The sequence below is a fragment of the Sander vitreus genome, chromosome 8 (assembly GCF_031162955.1).
Source record: "Sander vitreus isolate 19-12246 chromosome 8, sanVit1, whole genome shotgun sequence".
In the NCBI taxonomy this organism is placed as follows: domain Eukaryota; kingdom Metazoa; phylum Chordata; class Actinopteri; order Perciformes; family Percidae; genus Sander; species Sander vitreus.
Window position 1 is genome coordinate 4,998,454 of NC_135862.1, and position 20,119 is coordinate 5,018,572.

The window sequence follows — 20,119 nt, forward strand, 5'->3', positions numbered from 1 at the left end:
GATGGAGGGATGAATGTTTGGGTGAATCAGAGGGGACAGAAGCTGCATTTGGTCGTTGTGGCGACGGCAGAGGCCCCCCCTGCATGCTGATGAACTGTCATCAATAGAGCCATGGACCGTCCCGCTCTCAGAAAATACCAGGACCTCAGAGTAAGGAGGACAGAGTGAACAGTTCTTCAGAAAGACGGAGGGCAGTGGGGTCAGAGTGGGATTAATGACAACAACATCATCAACAACAACAGCAGCTCATTTAGTCTTTCTAAGAAGCACAAAACTACTTAAAAAGGTTCAACAGACTAGGGCTGCCCCCTCCTAGTCGATCGGTCAAGTAATCGGTTGTTTCTTTAGTCGATTAGTTGCTTTTTCATAATTTCTTCAGGTTGACTATTTTATTTCAAAATACAAAACACATCTAAGATGTAAAGATTTGAAGGGATGCTTTTGCATGATTCTTTGTTGTATCATGAGTGTTAGTTAACTAAGAATTTCTTTAATCGAGGACAGTCCCACAACAGACTCCCATGAAGCAGTGATGTGGATACTGACTCTTGATGGACCTTTACGACCTGCAAGGTGAGGGTCACATGAACACTGGAGGCATCCGATGGCTTCACTATCATACTTTTTTTAACATCTATGTATTCATTGGAGAAAAAGCAGACAACTGTCCTCAAAACCAGACAACTTTCTTTCCTCGTTTACCTCTAATTAGGTTTTATGTTCAAAGCAAAACCTTTAAATGTGATTCAGATATCATCCATTTGACACGGTAAACACTGAACCCCCTCATAGTTTTTGTCTATTGACAAATCCAATAAAGTTTATTTGAATAGCACATCAGCAGATTTTAGCCTATGTACTACTGCCAGTTAAGCTCAAGGGGGTAAGCGAGCATCCAGAAAGCGTACCTCCTATGGGGACATTCTGAGGCTACCAAGCCATCACCTTCCGTTAGCATTCCATTGACTGCCATTCATTTTGGCGTCTTTTTGACAGCGAATAACTACATCTGAAGCTTTTAAAGACTATATTTGTCCATTGTTTATTTCTAAAGAAACACGATAATGTATAAAAGGCTCCATTACCTTGTATCTCACGTTATGGCTCCGTAGCAGACGTTTTTATAAAAATAGGCTAACGATTGTGTCATAACTACGCAACTTTCTGTCGCACAGTAGAGAAATTACCGTATAGTCAGGAGAAGCTCGCAGGCAATCTGGGGGGAGGGGGGGACGTGGAGGCATACAGTCAAGGGAGAAGCCCATAGAGAGTCCATGAAAGCATCGGAACAAAAATATTTCAGCAACGTTTTTGCTCCTGCTCCTACGCTCGTGGACAGCTCCTACTCACACTCTCCGTCTCTGCAAGATTGGGAATGATTGAGATTTCTCTTGGCACAGCTACCAGAAGACTTACAACTTTCAGACAGGTTGCTCACGTCACATCTACGTCGTCAAGCTCAGTTTGAGGCTGCGCAGTAACGCTCAGCAATCACTGGAAAAGTGCTTCTAATTGACTTCACTGGTCTCCGTCGAAGTCTATGGCAATGCTGTGTCCATTTCTTTTACTGTTTAATGGTTAAGCTTGAGCTTTCCTGTAGGGCCACAATCAAGGCAAGGCAGCTTTATTTGTATAGCAAATTTCAGCAACAGGGCAATTCAAAGTGCTTTACATGAAAAAAGATTAAAAAATTAAAAACAGATTTACATGAAAACAGATTAAAAAATAAAAAACAGATAAAATACGAGAAAAAAAAAAGTTACAGTGCAGTATAAGAAATTAAACATTGAAGAGCAGTTAAAACAGTTAAATATATAAAAGCAGATAAAATAACTTTCCTGGACTCCAAAGCTTTTTGACCAATATGACAGATATCTCGAGCAGTCCGGTCCATATTTTCTAACCATCTCACCCACTATGGGTCCAGATGCTTCGCATGGTTTTGAGGTTTCATTCCCCATAGTTACAGAAGCTTTTCCTTTAGTATATTCTTATCATTTTCGATGTGGTCATCACCGCAAAGCTTAGTTCTTTTCTTCGGCAAACCTTGCAAAACCCGGTACAGCCCTGCAGACAAAAATCTCTTAATAGTCCAGAACGTGTTCTTAAACTATTTTATTTCTTCTGCAGTCTGTCTCTAAATAGTCAAGAACTCGCTCAGAGTGTTTATAGACTATTTTTTTCTTTTTAGGCCTTCTGCCTAAATTAGTTACTTCGACTAACTTTTGACCAGCCCAACGTCTGTCTCTTCTGTCAACTATTGTCATGCCTGCATCAGAGAAATAATCAGAGATATGTCCGTTACTGCAAAAGAATGTCACCGGAATAATCATAAATTCAATTCTATTATTTGTTATAGGAATTTCTCTTTATATGTTTATATAGATTGTTATACAGTGTCAACAATGCTTATTTAAAGAAAGGCAACATCAAAAAGATAGGTCTTCAGCCTTGATTTAAAAGAACTGAGAGTTGCAGCAGACCTGCAGTTTTCTGGGAGTTTGTTCCAGATATGTGGAGCATAAAAACTAAACGCTGCTTCCCCCTGTTTAGTTCTGACTCTGGGGACAACAAGCAGGCCTGTCCCAGACGACCAGAGAGGTCTGGGTGGTTCATAGTGTAGTAGCAGATCAGAAATGTATTTTGGCCCTAAACCGTTTAGTGATTTATAAACCAGCAAAAGAGACAAGAGAGGTGTGAAGACACCGTTACAGTAGTCAAGTCTGCTGAAGATAAAAGCATGGACAAGTTTTTCCAGATCCTGCTGAGACATAAGTCCTTTAACCCTTGATATATTTTTAAGGTGGTAATAGGCTGACTTTGTAATTGTCTTAATTGGCTGTTAAAATTCAGGTCCAGACTACACCAAGATTTCTGGATTTGTCTGTTGTTTTTAACATTATCGTTTGAAGCTGAGTGCTGACTTTTAATCGTTCCTCCTTTGCTCCAAAAACAACCACCTCAGTTTTTTCATCATTTAATTTAAGAAAGTTCTGGCACATCCAGTCATTAATTTGTTCAATGCACTTAGTCAGTTGTTGTATTGGACTATAGTCCCCTGGCGATAAGGTTATATAAATTTGTGTGTCATCCGCATAACTATGGTAACTTATTTTATTGTTTTCCATAATTTGAGTCAGTGGAAACATGTAGATGTTAAACAGGAGAGACCCCAGAACGGAGCCTTGGGGAACTCCGCACATCATATTTGTATGCTCAGATGTATAATTCCCTATAGACACAAAGTAGTCCCTATTCTTTAAATAAGACTGAAACCACTTTAGTACTGAGCCAGAAATGCCAACCCAGTTTTCCAATCGGTCTAGTAATATGTCATGGTCGACCGTATCAAATGCAGCACTGAGATCAAGTAATACCAAGACTAAAATTTTGCCACTATCTGTGTTTAAGTGGATGTCATTAAAGACTTTAACAAGAGCTGTCATCCGGACAATATGTCACCTTTGAAACCCGACTGGGTAAAGCAGGCAACTTTCCCGGGACACTAAGGGCTCCAAAAAGCCCTCAAGTTCCAAGTAATTTCACTAATAGCCTGCTAATCAAGCATGACACAGTTTGAGTCTACAGTCAAATCTGAGCACACAGACATGATACACATGTTTAGATCCAGTGTGACTTACTCTTTTTAAGGATACCATTATCCCCGATGAAACAGGCAAATAAATGCCCATAAATCCGCTTTGAAATCAGAGAAAAGAGACGCTCCATATAAACCAGAACTTGCCTGAGAATAATCACGTTTTTAAGTTTTCTTCCATTTCAAAGAAGCCGAGTGACCGTTTTCTGTACACCCATGGGTGCATTGCTAACAAGAACTAGTCATAGCTAATTCGGCATTCTTTTAGCAGTGTCAGTCTGCTAAAATCAGTTGGCCTGATCTGGAATAGTGGTTGTGTCATTTATACTTGTCTATGCCTATGTCTTTCTTGTTTTATGTGTATGTGTTGTATTGTTGTAGCTTATCTATTGTTTTTAAGCCATCAAGCTGCTAGGGACTGCAGATGAAAATTAGCCTGTATGGCTAAATCTGGCACATTTACACCTTAGACTCTGTACTCATGTTGATTAATGTGTGTTGTCCCTTTTAAATGAAGAAATCTAAAATCTAAAAAACATAAAATTCAGGGAAACAATAATTTTGGCTATAAAACATTCACACAAAGAATTATTTACATTTTTACAAACTTAACACCAGTGGTGGGATGTAACTAAGTACAGTATTTTTCAGTTGTGGAATAAAATTAATTACATTTATTCAAGTACTGAGGTACTTGACTTTTCTTCAGTTTCTCCGTTTTATGCAACTTTTTACTTCTAATCCACTACATCTCAGAGGTAAATCAACTACTTTTGTCTGACAGCCTAAGTTATTTTTAGGTGACAGGTTTTCCTCCACCTTCCTGTCCAGTGAAAACCACGTATCTCCAGATGTGTTGATGTTGAATGTTTGTGATAAACTGAAGGTTGAGAAAATTCTCCTCCTTCTTAAGCTGAAAAAAGTAACCCTTGTGTTGTCTCTTCCATTCAACCATGCACTTGCTGGGTCAAAACTGAACATCAACACTTTTTCTGACCTTTTTGTCTCTTTTTCGACACTTTTGGCGCTTTTTCAATGTTTTTGACGCATTTTTTGAAGTTTAAAACTTTTTTTCATTCCCAAGTATAAACACCGCTAACACCAACTTATTACTAGTTTTACACCTATTTTTGGAATTCATGGTCAATAAACGTCATTTATAGGAAATTATACGTAATTCTCGAGTTAAAAAAATTCAATCAAAAACCCTAAAATTCACTGGAAGTAGAGAGCCGATCTTTTGTTGTACTTGCGAAGCGCGTTGTATGGAACCATCCGTGTTATATTTGGGTGATTACAATTGGGTAGTTAAAAAAAAACAACATATTTCTGATATAGAAATTTAGAAAACGGGTCAAATTGGACCCTAAGACAACACATGGGTTAAACATCTGCAACAGTAAAATGTAACATACACATTACTGAAGCAGGAATATTAATCCAGAAACATCAGATAGAAGAGGAAAACACTGACAGGGAACATTATACTGCACAATGAGTACTTTTACTTTTCATACTTAGTAGATAGGTACTTAGGTAGATAAAGCATTTGGCATTTAGCTGATAATAGTTACACACTTTTACTTAAGGTTTCATATTTTACTTCTAATGGAGTATTTTCAGTGTTGTATTACTTTTTTATTACTGTTAGTACTTTTATTTCAGTGAATGATCTGAATACTTCTTCCACCATTGCTCTTAAAAACACTAAAAGTGTTCAGATCTGCCTGTTGAGACTCTGCAGTTTTAATGAAGCTCATAATACCATCTGACAGCCTGCATCAACACGACTTCTGCTTTCTGTCTGATGTGATGTGTCCCCCCCCCTGCTGTTAGCCTCGAGGCTACAGGAGAGCAAATGAACTATCTCATCTCTGTCTGAGAGCTGCTGCTGATGACGGTTATCTCCTCCTCCTTTCAGGGGGAATGTAGACAGTCAGACTGCCGTGAGCTCAGCACGTCATGTTTAAAGGGTCAAAGGTCATAGTGGAGGTGTTGGCGCTTCATATATGACGGCCAGGGACGCAAAACATACAGAGGAGAGAACCATATTTTTATTATTAATTCCTCTGAGTTTCATCATCTCTGACACAAAGGTCAAACGTCAGAGGCAAGGCAAGGCAAGATTATTTGTAAAGCACAATTCACGCACAAGGCAACTGAAAGTGCTTTACAGAGGCATATAAATACATTGTAAACATAAACAATCAAAATACATTCAAGAAACGAAGCACAGTTACAACAAGACAAATCTAGTTAAAAAGTTAAAACAAAATATATTCTAAAATCAATAATAAAATCGACATTAAAATCTTAAAATAGAAGAATGAATAGTTAAGAAACCAGTGTATCGAATTACTGAAAGCTGATGGAAGAGGATGGAAGCTAATGCCGACATTACGCCAAACGACTTTTCCAAAGCGATTTCACTGTCACAGACTAATTTCCAATATCAGAATGAAATGAGAGTCTTGCTAGAGTTGGGGCGCGCACCCGTCGTCTCAATCGTTTGGTGTAAGATGGTCATGAGACTCAGTCCCAGCGATCTCAAGTCAGTCGTTTTCCCGTCTTGACGTTCCGACAAAATCCAGCGTGTTTGATATTATCGGAAGATTTAAGTCCTGATAGTGAAGTTTAATGAAGTCAATATTGACAACAACCAATGGGTGTGCTCCCTGCAGCACCAAACAGGAAGCAGCAAATGGCTAGAGCCAGTGGTGTTTATGGTTGTTATGGCTTTGGCGCTAAACCCTAAAGAGGGAAAGTTGCTGATTTTCAACCCTTCTGAAGCGAGTCATCCAGAGATTTACTGACGGGTTTGTTTAGGGTTAGGGTTAGGGTCTGCATTTACGGCAAAAATCTGCAAACTTTCCCGCAGGTTACCAGCTAATGCTAGCAGTAGCTAGCTAGTTTGGTTATACTTTGTCTTATTTTTTAGTCTTGCAAATTGTGACCTTGCAAGATTTCCAGTCTTCACATATTATGACAGATAGTCTTTAGCTGTGAGATTGTATCAGACTTTTTGTCTTTTTACAGTCTTTTTCAGTCTTCTAGTGTATGGTAGGCATAACACACACATAACCAGAGACTGAGAGGCTAACCTTCACAGTGAGTAAAGGATGAGAGTATTTTAATTAGATTGTTCAGATTGTTTAGTTTTTTGTTCAACTGTGTCTTCTAGAAATTACAGAATATTCTGCAACAGCAAATATGTTGTGTGAGAGAGAAACATAACACCGCCCCGACTGTTTCTCATCATTTAATGAACTTATCTGCAAAATGTTCGTTATTTTCCTCACAATTTCTTTTTTTTTTCACTGAAAATTAGGCCCTATGTTCCCACAGCCCTATGTTACCACATTTCTAAGATTTTTCTGAAAATTAGGCCCTATGTTCCCACATTTCTAGGACATTTTTCAAAAGTAGGTCTTGTGTTCCTATATTTCCCTGAAATGTAAGCCCTATCCTCCCACAACATTTTTAGGGTTAGGGTTAGGGGTTAGGGGGATACAATCTGGTCCTAATCTAGGGCCTAATTTTGGAAAGAAATCTTAGAAATGTGGGAACTGTGGGAACATAGTGCCTAATTTTGAAAAAAAAGCTTAGAAATGTGGGAACATAGGGCTGTGGGATCAAAGGCACGCTCCCCGTTTTGAGAAATGTTTCCTTTATCCCTCTCTCCTGAAGAGTTAGATGAGAAGATCGATACCTCTCTCATGTCTCGCATGCATTCCACCACTTTCATTACGTCACCAAACATCCAGAACCAAATATTCTGGTGTGACCGGGCCTTTGAACTGAAGTCAGAGTGATGATTAAAATCAGAGAAAGATAAAAGTTCAAATCAAAAGGATCAGTTTCACAGGTCTGCTTTTCTTCGTCAAAGATCCTGAACCGTCGGAGCTGCTTAGGGCCTAGAAGCCCCGGAGCTTTCTGCATTAATTGGGATTCAATCGGCGTTTAGATGAGAGAGGCTGCTCGCTAACAGGTATCCAATGGTAACCAGAGACAGCGGCGGCAGGTCTCTGTTTGCTCGTTGGCAGCAGCTCATCACCAGCATTTCTTAGTTCTCATCTGCTGCAGCACACCAGGAGGAAACTGTTATTATTGTGTCTCGTCTGCGTCTGATTGAGCGAGGATGCTGTAAGAACGGGAATGTTAGATTTGCGAACAAATCATTCTTTTAGATTGAATCTTAAAGAGGAACAAGTGAACTCCAGAGTAGTCTATAACGACGACGTTTCATTTCCGGGATTGTTCAGGTGCCACCGAAAAATTCGCCGGATGTCCGTCACCTTCCACTTTCTTTGTGTTGTAATTCTAAACTCCGGTGGATTTCTGAGGACTATGGTTAACTGCTCCTCAGATCTCTGCAGGGTAAATCCAGACAGCTAGCTAGACTATCTGTCCAATCTGAGTTTTCTGTTGCACGACTAAAACAACTTTTGAACGTACACACGTTCCACCAAAACAAGTTCCTTCCCATCATTGCGTTCGGCGCATAGCACCGCCCAAGACGATTGTGATTGGTTTAAAGAAATGCCAATAAACCAGAGCACGTTTTTCTCCCATCCCTGAATGCTGTGTGGACTAGCCAGACCCTCCTCCGCAGCGCTGTAGAGGAAGGTCTGGCAATGCGAGACTAACTCTGCAGTTGCTCCAGACTCTCGTTAAGACTAAAAAAGTTCACAGGATCACAGTTGACTTTCAGATTTCTTTCAGCATCAGTTTCAAGCACGTTTGATTTGTCTGCATAACAGACATTTTCAGTCTGTCCTCAACACACCGTGGCTTTCTGGGGAGCCCTGTGTTTCAAGCGTGGGGGTTTTGAGGGTACTGTACATATGCATGAATGCGCCGGCCAACGTGCAGAAACATGCTTTCAATTCAAACAGAGATTATCTAGGCTGGGACTACAAATACATTGAAACAGAAGATATTATTGACCGATGCAAGTTGTTTTTTAAATTGCTCTCCTCAGAGGAACAATAAAAATGCCAACGCACAGTGGACAGGTGATGGTTTGTGTTAATTTGTTAAACAGACCAAAACGAGGCTGCATCCCAAGACAATTATGAACCACAGCTGCAAATGTTGTCAGTGTACGGGACGTGACGTGCATTGAGTGCACCCCCGTATGGAGTGCAGGAATAGACAGCATTAGATAAATCATCGGAAATTGCTTTGCACGAAAAACCGTGCACTTTGACAAGTGCTTTACTATTATCCTACTATCTATTTCAGGAACCTAAATATACAGGATATCATACATTTACACAGAATAACAACCAGTGGCATCAAAACTTATGATATTTTAGAGTTCTTACTGAATTTCTCAATGAGGCTGCACAAATGTGTAGTTATGTGTAATGAATGTGACAAAAATGTTTTAGTTATGTTCAGTTCGATGTGTTTCAACTGGACTTGAAACGGAAGCTCACATCGTTCTGCACCTCAGTTTGTTCAGTGCTTAGTTTACTGTTCATGTAATATAAATCCAGTTAGCTTTGAGCTCATTTGTAGCCAAAGTCCCTGAACAGGACGCGCAGCACATAAAAAATAAAATGGTGTAATAAAAAGTAATGTGATGTATCGAGCAGCACTTAACATTTTATGATTGTACTGAAGGTTGTGAGGACATGAATGTGTCATGAGTCATGAACGTCAAACTTTTCTTAAAAATTAACTTGTTCTATCTTCTGCTTCTGTACAACTCCTCTGAACAGAACAAATACAAAATACCAGCGCATACTGCATTTACTTAAACTTTCTTGTACAGCCCTAATTCCTACATTACTGTTTTCAATTCAACTTGGTCTACCGCATGTTTCTACTTCCAGAATTGTTTCTTTTTACCTGTGAGCCACGTTAGACGAGTTTTCATATTTTGACTAATAAAAGTATTTGAAGATCCACTTATGGCGCTTACCCACTTCTAGTACCAGCTCTACTCGACTCAGCTCGGCTCTACTCGACCGCGGTGCCCCGTCCTCCTTTTTCCCTCCAGGATTTCGCGGCCTTTTTTTTGAGATTGTTGAGGCCCAAAGTGCCTGATTTTGCGGGAGCTTTTGTAAAAAATCACGATAAAAGTTACGATGTCTTTTGTATGTTTGTTGCAATGACGTTGCGGGAGACAGTGAAAGTTGCAAAGTTCTTTTTTGTGTATAGTTTTTTAAAAAATAAAAAGGAAACTTGTTTTGGGGAGTTTTCCTAGTAACCTTACCAACAAGGCTCAGGATCCTGCAAATGTTGGTATAATATGAAAATGGCTGGTGAATTTAAGCCAAAAAATTCTAATTTATTGAATGAATCAAATTTGATTACCGTATTTTCCGGACTATAAGTCGCACTTTTTTTCATACTTTGGCTGGTCCTGCAATTATAGTCAGGTGCCACTTATATATCAAAATATATATAATTTAACATAAATGTTATTTCATGCTGAAAACATTACCATCTACAGCCGCGAGAGGCGCTCTAGGCTTGTGACAACTATATGCTGCTCCTAAAGACAACTGAGAAAGAAAAGACTGCAGGTAGTAAAACACGCAGCCGAAAACGGTAATCGAGCAGCAGAACGAAAGTTTGGAGTGAGAGAGAAACTTGTGAGGGACTGGCGAAAAGGTGACTCTTACTGCAATGAAGAAAACAAAGAAAGCTAGTCGCGCTGAAATCCAGATGGCCAGAGCTGGAGGAAGGAGTCTACAGATGGGTGCTTGAACAACGTGCTGCTGGGAGAGACTCGTCAACAGTGCAGTTACGTTACGTTAACATACCAGACACCTACCGTATTCAGCCCCTTGTTCTGTGTGCTGTTGTGTAGTTTAATAACTTGCCTTTCCAGATTAAATGTCTGTTCTTGGTCTTGGATTTTGTGAAATAAATTTCTAAATAAATGCGACTTATATATGTTTTTTTCCTCTTCATGACGCATTTTTTGACTGATGTGACTTATACTCCGAAGCGACTTATAGTCCAGAAAATACAGTAATCAAATGTGTCCGTGGCTTGTTGATCTTTACATTGTTAGTTAATTTCCTATCCTGGCCTGGGACACACATTCATACGATTTAATAAAGTACATATTGGACTTTAACTCATCATTGCACTTACAATAACGAGCGTAGCTGTCCTCAATTTAGGTCATCGTGTTGTCTCATCTCAGTTTTTCCTGCATCCACTGTGTGTGTGTGTGTGTGTGTGTGTGTGTGTGTGTGTGTGTGTGTGTGTGTGTGTGTGCGCACGCGTCGGGAGGAACGGAGCAGCAGCCCCGCCCGCTGCAGAGAGCCGACAGGATTGAAACAGCAGCAACTTCAGCGACTTTAGAGTGAAAAATCGTTACAGCGTACATTGATGTTAAAATGTATACGTGTTGGCAGGACGGTCTGAAATGTTTTGGACGGTCTTTCGCTGTACGTTTTGTTGGTAAATGTGAGATGTTCGAGTCACACACGTCTCGTCTTCATATCAGAAACAAGGAAATGAATTTGGCGACGTACGTGTGACATCAACCCGTTCTCACTCCCGCTTGGTCAGTGGCTCTCAGAGTCACATAATGATGTAAAGTCTGGCACGTGGGAATGCTGGGATTGGGTGAAGTCGCTGGAATCTCCGCGTATTGGTCAAATTTGCGGAAAAATTGCGAGTTGCACCAAATTCACGGTGATTGGTTGAATTCGCGTGAATTGGCACGATCCCGACATCGCAAACTCCTGGAGGGACTGATTAATAGTACCGCTTAATGCGTGAGGCGAGCATGGCTGGTCGTCATAGCGACGCCGCTGTTAGGCCCGCTGCCCCTAGGTCGCTTCTCTGTTCTCTCCTATCTCCCTCCCTCTGTCCTCTATCCTAATTGCTGGAGTGGAGTCTCGTGTGCGGGAGTCAGGGTTCCAGCTGCCTCTCATCTACCACAATCAACCTCTGCTTTATATACCCGGTCATTCCTTCACTCTGCGTCAGACCATAGACAACTCTGCCACTGTAACCTGACTCCTGCTACCGCTCCACTCCTGCCGTACACTGAACCGGAACCACCACCACTGGACCCTGCCGCTAGCCGGCCTACTGTCTCTCTCTGACGGACCCGCTCCTTCCCAGAATTCACCTGACCTGTTCTCCACCATGGAAACCTGGACTTGACACTTGAGTACTTTGAATAAAACCTGTTAAGTTCACACTGCTGGCTCTGTGTCTGTCTGCATTTGGGTTCTGTTTATCATTCAAACCTAAGAGCCACAGGAAACTGTTGTGACACACACACAGAACGTTGAAGGTGTGTTTTTGATTCAGCAAAAAAAACACAGCTGGCTAAACTACTTAAAAATGTCGGGTTTGTCGCTACCAATGCTGACGCAGTGATTAGTGACGATTCTCACCGACCAATCAGTAGTCGGCAGGTTTTCACGTCACCTTTTGGTATCGCCTCAGCTCGCCTGGAACCTTGACGGAGGTGATACTTAAAAAAGTACCTGTTGGCAGGTACCAGGGACTTTCTTTCATAATGGAAAACCAAAAAAGGGGAGTAGAGTTGAGGCGAGTCGAGCAGGTAAAGCGTAATGGAAAAACGCCATACGGTTCCACTTAGGTTGCTTTCACACCTGCCTTGTTTGGTCCGTTTAAAACCAACCCAGGAGCGTTTGGTCTGATAGTCCAGTTGGTTTGGGGCGGTGTGAAAGCTCATCCGAACTCTGGTGCGGATCAAACGGGGGTCTCGGTTCGCTTCCCAGTGCTCTGGAGTTCAGTTCACTTCAGGTGAGAATGCGATCGGAACCAAATACAGGAAGTGAACCAAAAACAGAGCATTTACTAGCCTGCAATTTCCACCTTCCACACAATTTACAGACTTACTGTATATATGATTTAGGGGTGATAACTTTCAGATCCAGAAGCTGTTGAGTGTAAAAGCAAACCGAACAACCTGAAAAATGCAACAATGTTGCAACTTCACCCCCGAATCGCACCGAGTCCACCGGACTACAGGAGTGAAAGCGCCCTGAGGTCCGAACTTCTATACATATGTTGCATGTGATAAACTCAATCCTCTGAAGATTGTATGATTCAGCTGACAGCTCAAAGAAAAAGCTAGGGAGTGGACTTGGAGACAAGATTATTGTGTGAAACTAGCCGAGGTTCCCAAGGTGCAATGTTCAAACGTTTCAGCGACTTATGATGGAAAACGAAGGGTTCATTTGCAAAAAAACAGATCTCTGTTTTTATTTATTTTCCTGAATCATCAAATTTTCTTTGGGCAATCCAGAGAATATGAGTCAAACTGGTGTTGAATGGCTTTCATCTGTTTATTTTGCAAATTACTAAATAACTTTAAAGTGACTATATGTAGCTTTGTAATGTTTATGAAGCATTTTTCATACATAATCTTAAATGACCTGTAACAGCAAACGAGACTAACAGTGAAAAGAACGCTATTTTTATATAGTTTTTAGTAAGGCATCTGCCCGGGTTCGATTTTTGCGAAGTCACAGAATGATTTGCGGCAGGTAGACGGCGCTACAGTAACACATTCTGATGGGTCACAGATTTCTTTGTTACACCAGAAAGCCTGTGTTAGCGTATCCAGCCTTTTGAGGTAAAAGGAAGCAGGACATTTCTTTATACATGCCTAATTGTATTTTAATGTTATTTTAGAAGTTGTCTGTAATAGTTATGACTAGGGCTGTCAAACGATTAATTTTTTTTTAATCGAGATTTATCGCTGAACTTCTATAGTTAATCGCATGTTTTATCACATGATTAAAATGATTCTATTATTTTGCATTTCAGAACTGTTTTTTAAGTACATATTAACAATGGAAAGAAATTCTTACCAGTGGATCTTGATTGGGAATCAAATGAATGCAAAGAAAGTTACTTCATGAACTTGGCTTTAAGATTTGTTTATTATTTATTTACTGTAAACAAAAGAAAAATGTGTGAATCTGTCATTATTGCACAATTCCTCCAAGTACCTAACTAAAAAACAAAAAAAACACTATGCTTACTAGATTATAGTGTTTAGTAACTCCTAAATAATGTTGATTACTCACTGACGTCCAGTGATCACCGGTTAATGAGACAGTGTTTGTACTTTGCAGCAGTTCCAGTTTAGCTGCTTTCTCCGTGTCATACAGGCTGTGTATGGTGAAACTACTGTCCCCCTCCATGGCAGCGTATAAGACGGGTCAGAACATGCCAACCGTAGTACTTCTTTAAGACCCAAGTCCTCTACTATGCTGACAGGTCTGCAGTTAGTTGGCACCCGTTTTGCAAGAGCTGTAGTAATTTTTTTGGATTTGGTTTCATCCACAGGTCGGCAAGTACCACTCTCCAAAATACTGCTTTGCCTGAGTCCGCTAGCATCAACCTGAGTCACGTTAACTGTACTACTACGCTTAGCTCCGTAGGTGGTAGCTCAAGCGTGACGTGCTTCGGTGATATTTTAATTCGGCTTTACACAATGTGCATATGGCTTTCGACTTGTCTACTGAGCTGTACAGGAGTTTTGGAAAATAAAAAGCGCCATTCAGAATTGTGTTTTCTGCTGTCTCTCTCCATCATGCCTGCAGCAGCAGGATGTGTTACGAGGAAGTGGCAGCTTGATGATAAGTAAAGGTGCGGCAAAGGGTCAAAATAGTAGCCTGTTAGGCACGACACAAAGCCGAGTGAAGTGTAAAATAAATTAATAAATGGTGGCATGCGATTAAAAAAAAAATGAACGCGTTATGCTCGGCCCTTAATCACATCGCGATTAACACATTAATGCTGACAGCCCTATTTATGACTGATACTGGTGCAGGACCATCACAGGAAAGAAGGAAATTAAACGAAGACCAACTAAAAGGGAAAGTGAAAGACGACGGGCGATGTCGTCAGTCACACTCGGTCGGGCTATCAACAGATGGAGACAATTACGGGATTGTAAAAGATTCAAAACCCTGAATTGGCCCTCAGGTATGTAATATGTCTATTTCATTCACTAAATAACTTTACAGTGCGCAATGTGGTTGTACATCAGTAGCCAACATTAAATTAGGTCCCCCTTCCATTTAGCGAGGACGTTTAATTCCTTTTAGTCCGTGTTTGTGTTAGCTTACTATTTTCTTTCCCCTTGTCCGTGGGTTTCATGAAATGTTCTATATTAATCTAAGTTATTACTACGTTGGTTGCTTCAACAATCTCTTAATGCTTTGGCTGGTGACACAGTGACAGTGGTACCCGGTTTAGCTCACGAGACATCCAAAGTAGGCTAAGTTACCGTATGCAATACTTGAAATGCAACAATGCATCTGTAACTTATTCTCTTATTGTAAATGAATGATTTTCGGTCTGAACAAAATATTCATCGTGACTATATGACCTCCCGGTAACGGCCGCTAGAATCAACACAAACTGAAAGTTACATATAGCCACTTTAAATTAAAAATGCTTCTAAACATGTTCCAACGGTCTGATTTAGTGTTAAAGAAAGGAAGCTATTTCATATTGTTTGACTAAAACTCATCTGATCTCAGTTTGGAAAATGCAGGACATTTTCATTCATATTTATTATTTAATTTGATTATCATCATTCTAGTTTCTGTTTGACAGCAGTGAACTTGCTGTGATGACTTCCTTCCTGCAGGCATTGATCCCTGCAGTAAAAAAACATTTTGGACTCTGTGACTCGGCTAAATGAATCACAGATGAAACAGCTCGCTCCCATCACGGCAGAATAATGAAACGACAGTGCGTTGTTTTCTCTGCTCGTATCACAGCTGACGTGTAATCTATTCCAGAACGTGAGGAAGGAAGATAAACTGACATCTGGTTGAGATGAGCTTTTATTACGCATCATCTATATTTTAAATCCTCTGCAAATTGAAAATGAGAATAACAATCACAGAGCAGGAAAACTGCAGTCACTGTGTTTGTCCTGAGAGTGAAGACAGAGGAAGAATGATGAGGTGGAAATTTGTATTGACGTGACGCGGCGGCTGTTTGCTGATCCTCTGGTGACGGGTAATGGGTCTCTGCAGTAGGAGACAAATCCAACACAAAGTCTCTGAAGCTGTTTGGAAACAGAAACCGTCGCCGAGGACTTTAACACGAGTCAAGCTCGTTACTGTTATGGGTGTGTTTTACAGGATGACTGAGAACAGCTTTCAGACGAAGACTTTCGGCACGAAGTGATGCCGAAAAAACATAAAGGTCAAAGATCAGACTGTGGGTGCTTTCCAGGTAATTCTACTTCCTCCATGGATGACTTGTAATGATACAGGCTGTTGTCATGAACCATTCGTACATATCGCTACAAAAAGTAAAGCACTGTAATTCTTATGCATTCCACGTATTTATTGTTGTATGGACCACAATGACTGCTGCTGTATAGGAACACTGTGAATCGCCTATGGGAGAGGTCCGGGTGGATAGGCGGGAGTGTGCCTATGTTCACACAGCCCTATGTTTCCACAGTCCTATGTTCCCATATTAACACTTTCCCTAATCCTAACAGCGTTTTAACCCAAACCTAACCCTAACAAAAGCTGTGGGAACATAGGGCTGTGGGACCATTGGGCTGTGGGAACATAGGACTGTGGAACCATTGGGCTGTGGGAACATAGGGCTGTGGGACCATTGGGCCGTGGGAACATAGGGCTGTGGGAACATTGGGCTGTGGGACCATTGGGCTGTGGGAACATAGGGCTGTGGGACCATTGGGCTGTGGGACCATTGGGCTGTGGGAACATTGGGCTGTGGGACCATTGGGCTGTGGGAACATAGGGCTGTGGGACCATTGGGCTGTGGGACCATTGGGCTGTGGGACCATTGGGCTGTGGGAACATAGGGCTGTGGGACCATTGGGCTGTGGGACCATTGGGCTGTGGGACCATTGGGCTGTGGGAACATAGGGCTGTCCCTGGATAGGCGGATGGGTCAAGAAACACAGCGCTTTCAAGCCAGGGAGGAGAGTTCGCTTTCCCTGGGAAAACAAAAGCTGAATGGACCGTCCCCTCACTGTGCCTTGGCCCCGGCTCAAATTCACCTTTTATCAGCTAAACTCAACTACCAACTGCTGCTGCACAGAGCTCTGTAGCCGGCGCCACGTGACCAGCCGGCGGCCGCCTAATTTCATAGGGAATCATACGAACCTGCTCATGAGAATGCATTGAATGATTAAAATGATTCTAACCAGGGATGCACCGAATCCAGGCTTTGGATTCGGCCGAATATTGGGCTTTTTGACGGGGTTCGGTTTCTGCCGAACCTTAGAATTTTTTTCCACGAACCCTACGCTTGCACTGCGCACGCCACGCTGGTCAACGTAATGACGCCGCCGTTGATTACGGGAAGGTGTTTACGTAGGTGGACCGTTCAATGCAGTAGGCTGGGAGAAAGTGAAAACGGAACTGAGCAGAAAAAGTGTTGTTTGGCAGTACTTTCAGTCAAAAGAAGGAGAATCAAGTCCAGCTACAGTGGGGCTCGAAAGTTTGGGCACCCCAGGTAAAAAATTGTATTAATGTGCATAAAGAAGCCAAGAAAAGATGGAAAAATGTCCAAAAGGCATCAAATGACAGATTAGACATTCTTATAAAAAAAGTTAGATTTTATTTCCATCATTTACACTTTCAAAATAACAGAAAACAAAAAATGGCATCTGCAAAAGTTTGGGCACCCTGCAGAGTTTATAGCATGCTGGAAAGACTAGGTGATGTCAATCTCAAAGGTTTTAAATGCCCAGGCTCATCTGACCTTGCCCCAACAATCAGCACCATGGGTTCTTCTAAGCAGTTGTCTATAAAACTGAAACTGAAAATAGTTGACGCTCACAAAGCAGGAGAAGGCTATAAGAAGATAGCAAAGCGTTTTCAGATGCCAATATCCTCTGTTCGGAATGTAATTAAGAAAGGGCAGTCATTAGGAACAGTGGAAGTTAAAGCAAGATCTGGAAGACCAGGAAAAATATCAGACAGAACAGCTCACAGGATTGTGAGAAAAGCAAGTCAAAACCCACGTTTGACTGCACAATCCATCCAGAAAGATCTGGCAGACACTGGAGTTGTGATACACCATTCCACTATGAAGAGATACTTGAACAAATATGGTCTTCATGGAAGAGTCATCAGAAGAAAGCCTCTTCTACGTCCTCACCACAAAAATCAGCGTTTGAAGTTTGCAAATGAACATATAGACAAGCCTGATACATTATGGAAACAAGTTCTGTGGACCGATGAGGTTAAAATAGAACTTTTTGGCCGGAATGTGCAAAGGCACGTTTGGAGAAGAAAGGGCACAGAATTTAATGAAAAGAACCTCCGTCCAACTGTTAAGCATGGGGGTGGATCAATCATGCTTTGGGGTTGTATTGCAGCCAGTGGCACAGGGAACATTTCACGAGTAGAAGGAAAAACGGATTCAATAAAATGTCCGCAAATTTTGGACACTAACTTGATGCCATCTGTGAAAAAGCTGAAGTTAAAGAGAGGATGGCTTCTACAAATGGATAATGATCCTAAACACACCTCAAAATCCACGGTGGATTACATCAAGAGGCGTAAACTGAAGGTTTTGCCATGGCCTTCACAGTCTCCTGACCTCAACATAATTGAAAATCTATGGATAGACCTTAAAAGAGCATTGCGTGACAGACAGCCCAGAAATCTAAAAGAACTGGAAGACTTTTGTAAGAAAGAATGGGCGAAGATACCTCAAACAAGAATTGAAAGACTCTTGGCTGGCTACAAAAAGCGTTTAGAAGCTGTGATACTTGGGGGGCAGTACAAGGTATTAACTCTGCAGGGTGCCCAAACTTTTGCAGACGCCATTTTTTTGTTTTCTGTTATTTTGAAAGTGTAAATGATGGAAATAAAATCAAACTTTTTTTGACATAATATAAGAATGTCTAATCTGTCATTTGATGCCTTTTGGAGATTTTTCCATCTTTTCTTGGCTTCTTTATGCACATTAATACAAATTTTTACCTGGGGTGCCCAAACTTTCGAGCCCCACCGTACATGTTCAATTTGCAATGCCGATTTGTCTCGTGGTGGCGAGGACCCTAAACAATACACAACATCACCGCTGTTAAAAAACATTCGCGTATGAAACATCCGAAAGAATATGAGTTGTGCAACATTGTTTACTTCATTAATGTGCTTACTGTGTTAATGGACTGAGGATGGGAGTAGGATTCGGTATTCGGATTCGGCAGAATCTTAACCAGTGGATTCGGTATTCGGCCGAACCCCAAAAATCTGGATTCGGTGTGTAAGAGCCAAAGCTAACTAATGGTCATTTTGAGATTTTTTGTATTTACTGATGTTTAAGTTTCTATATTATTATAGTTATTTGATGTTGACGTACATTGTATTCAACTATGAGCGTTGTTACAGATCTAATTTACTCTAGTTCTATGTTGGAGCTACTGCGAGTGTTTTTTGGGTCAGCGGTAGCTGCGGAGCAAAATGGTTTTTTGACCGTGAAAAGTAATGTAAAGTTTGTCACGAATAAGTAATGTAACAAGGTCGGAAAGTTGGAACAGCAAGTTGGACGTTTTCAATGTGGATTTCTGTCTGAGAGAAGCTCGGGGAAATGTTTGGATGAAAACAGAGGACTTTGGCTGTACAGGAAATTTTGCTAATAAATTCACAAAACTAATTGTGCCTACCGCTGACAGAAGTGGATTTAATACAAGATTTCATTTTGCCACTACACGGTGCATCCCTAATTCTAACATATGAAAATATAAAGTTTGGTCTCCAAGTGGAGGACAAGAAAGAAGAGTTTGGTAACAACAATTTCATTATTTTGGCAAAGAAAAAGATTTTATACACAAATTTGCGGTTCACTTTTTAATTTTCAAACCGGACACAAAAACGGTCTCCTGGGTGAAAGTCCTGTGTTTGTTTGACCCGTTCACCACCCCATCCTGCCTCTTAATGTGGAATTTGGCGCTCTCATATTTCGTCACCTTACTTCCTGTTTTGCTCCCATCATAATAACTACTGCCACGAGAGGGCGCCGCCACTAGAAACGTAAATATAAGTCGCAATTGCTGCTTGAACAAACAAGTTATATGTGGGCGTTTTTTCGGGGGGGGGGGAGAACAGTCTGTTGATCATCTTGTCTTTGTCTCGAGGGGACGGTGTGATTTAAATTTTAAAAAGAACTTCAGCTTCATGCGCCCTGTTGAATCGCTCGCTGACGTTCCTCCAGATGAATTTATTCAAATCCAATTACACTCTCTGCAGCTTTTTGCTCCGTTAATTTCTGTTTGTGTTTTGTTTTTTCCTTCTCGGCTGCTGATTTTCTCTTTCATTCAGTGTGTTCATAATTCCCATGAATATATGCTCAACTTAATGGAGCGTTGAGAATTAATTTGGACTCTGAAGGCTCCTTAGGTAAGCTTTCCACACCGCAGGCACGACAGTGTATCTGCTGCATAATAGGCTTGTTTCCAGGATCTAAATGAGCTTTATGAGCAGACAGAGAAAAAAAGAATAGAGAAAGTCGGTTAACAGAGAGCGGGGAGGGAATTTAATTCAGTCT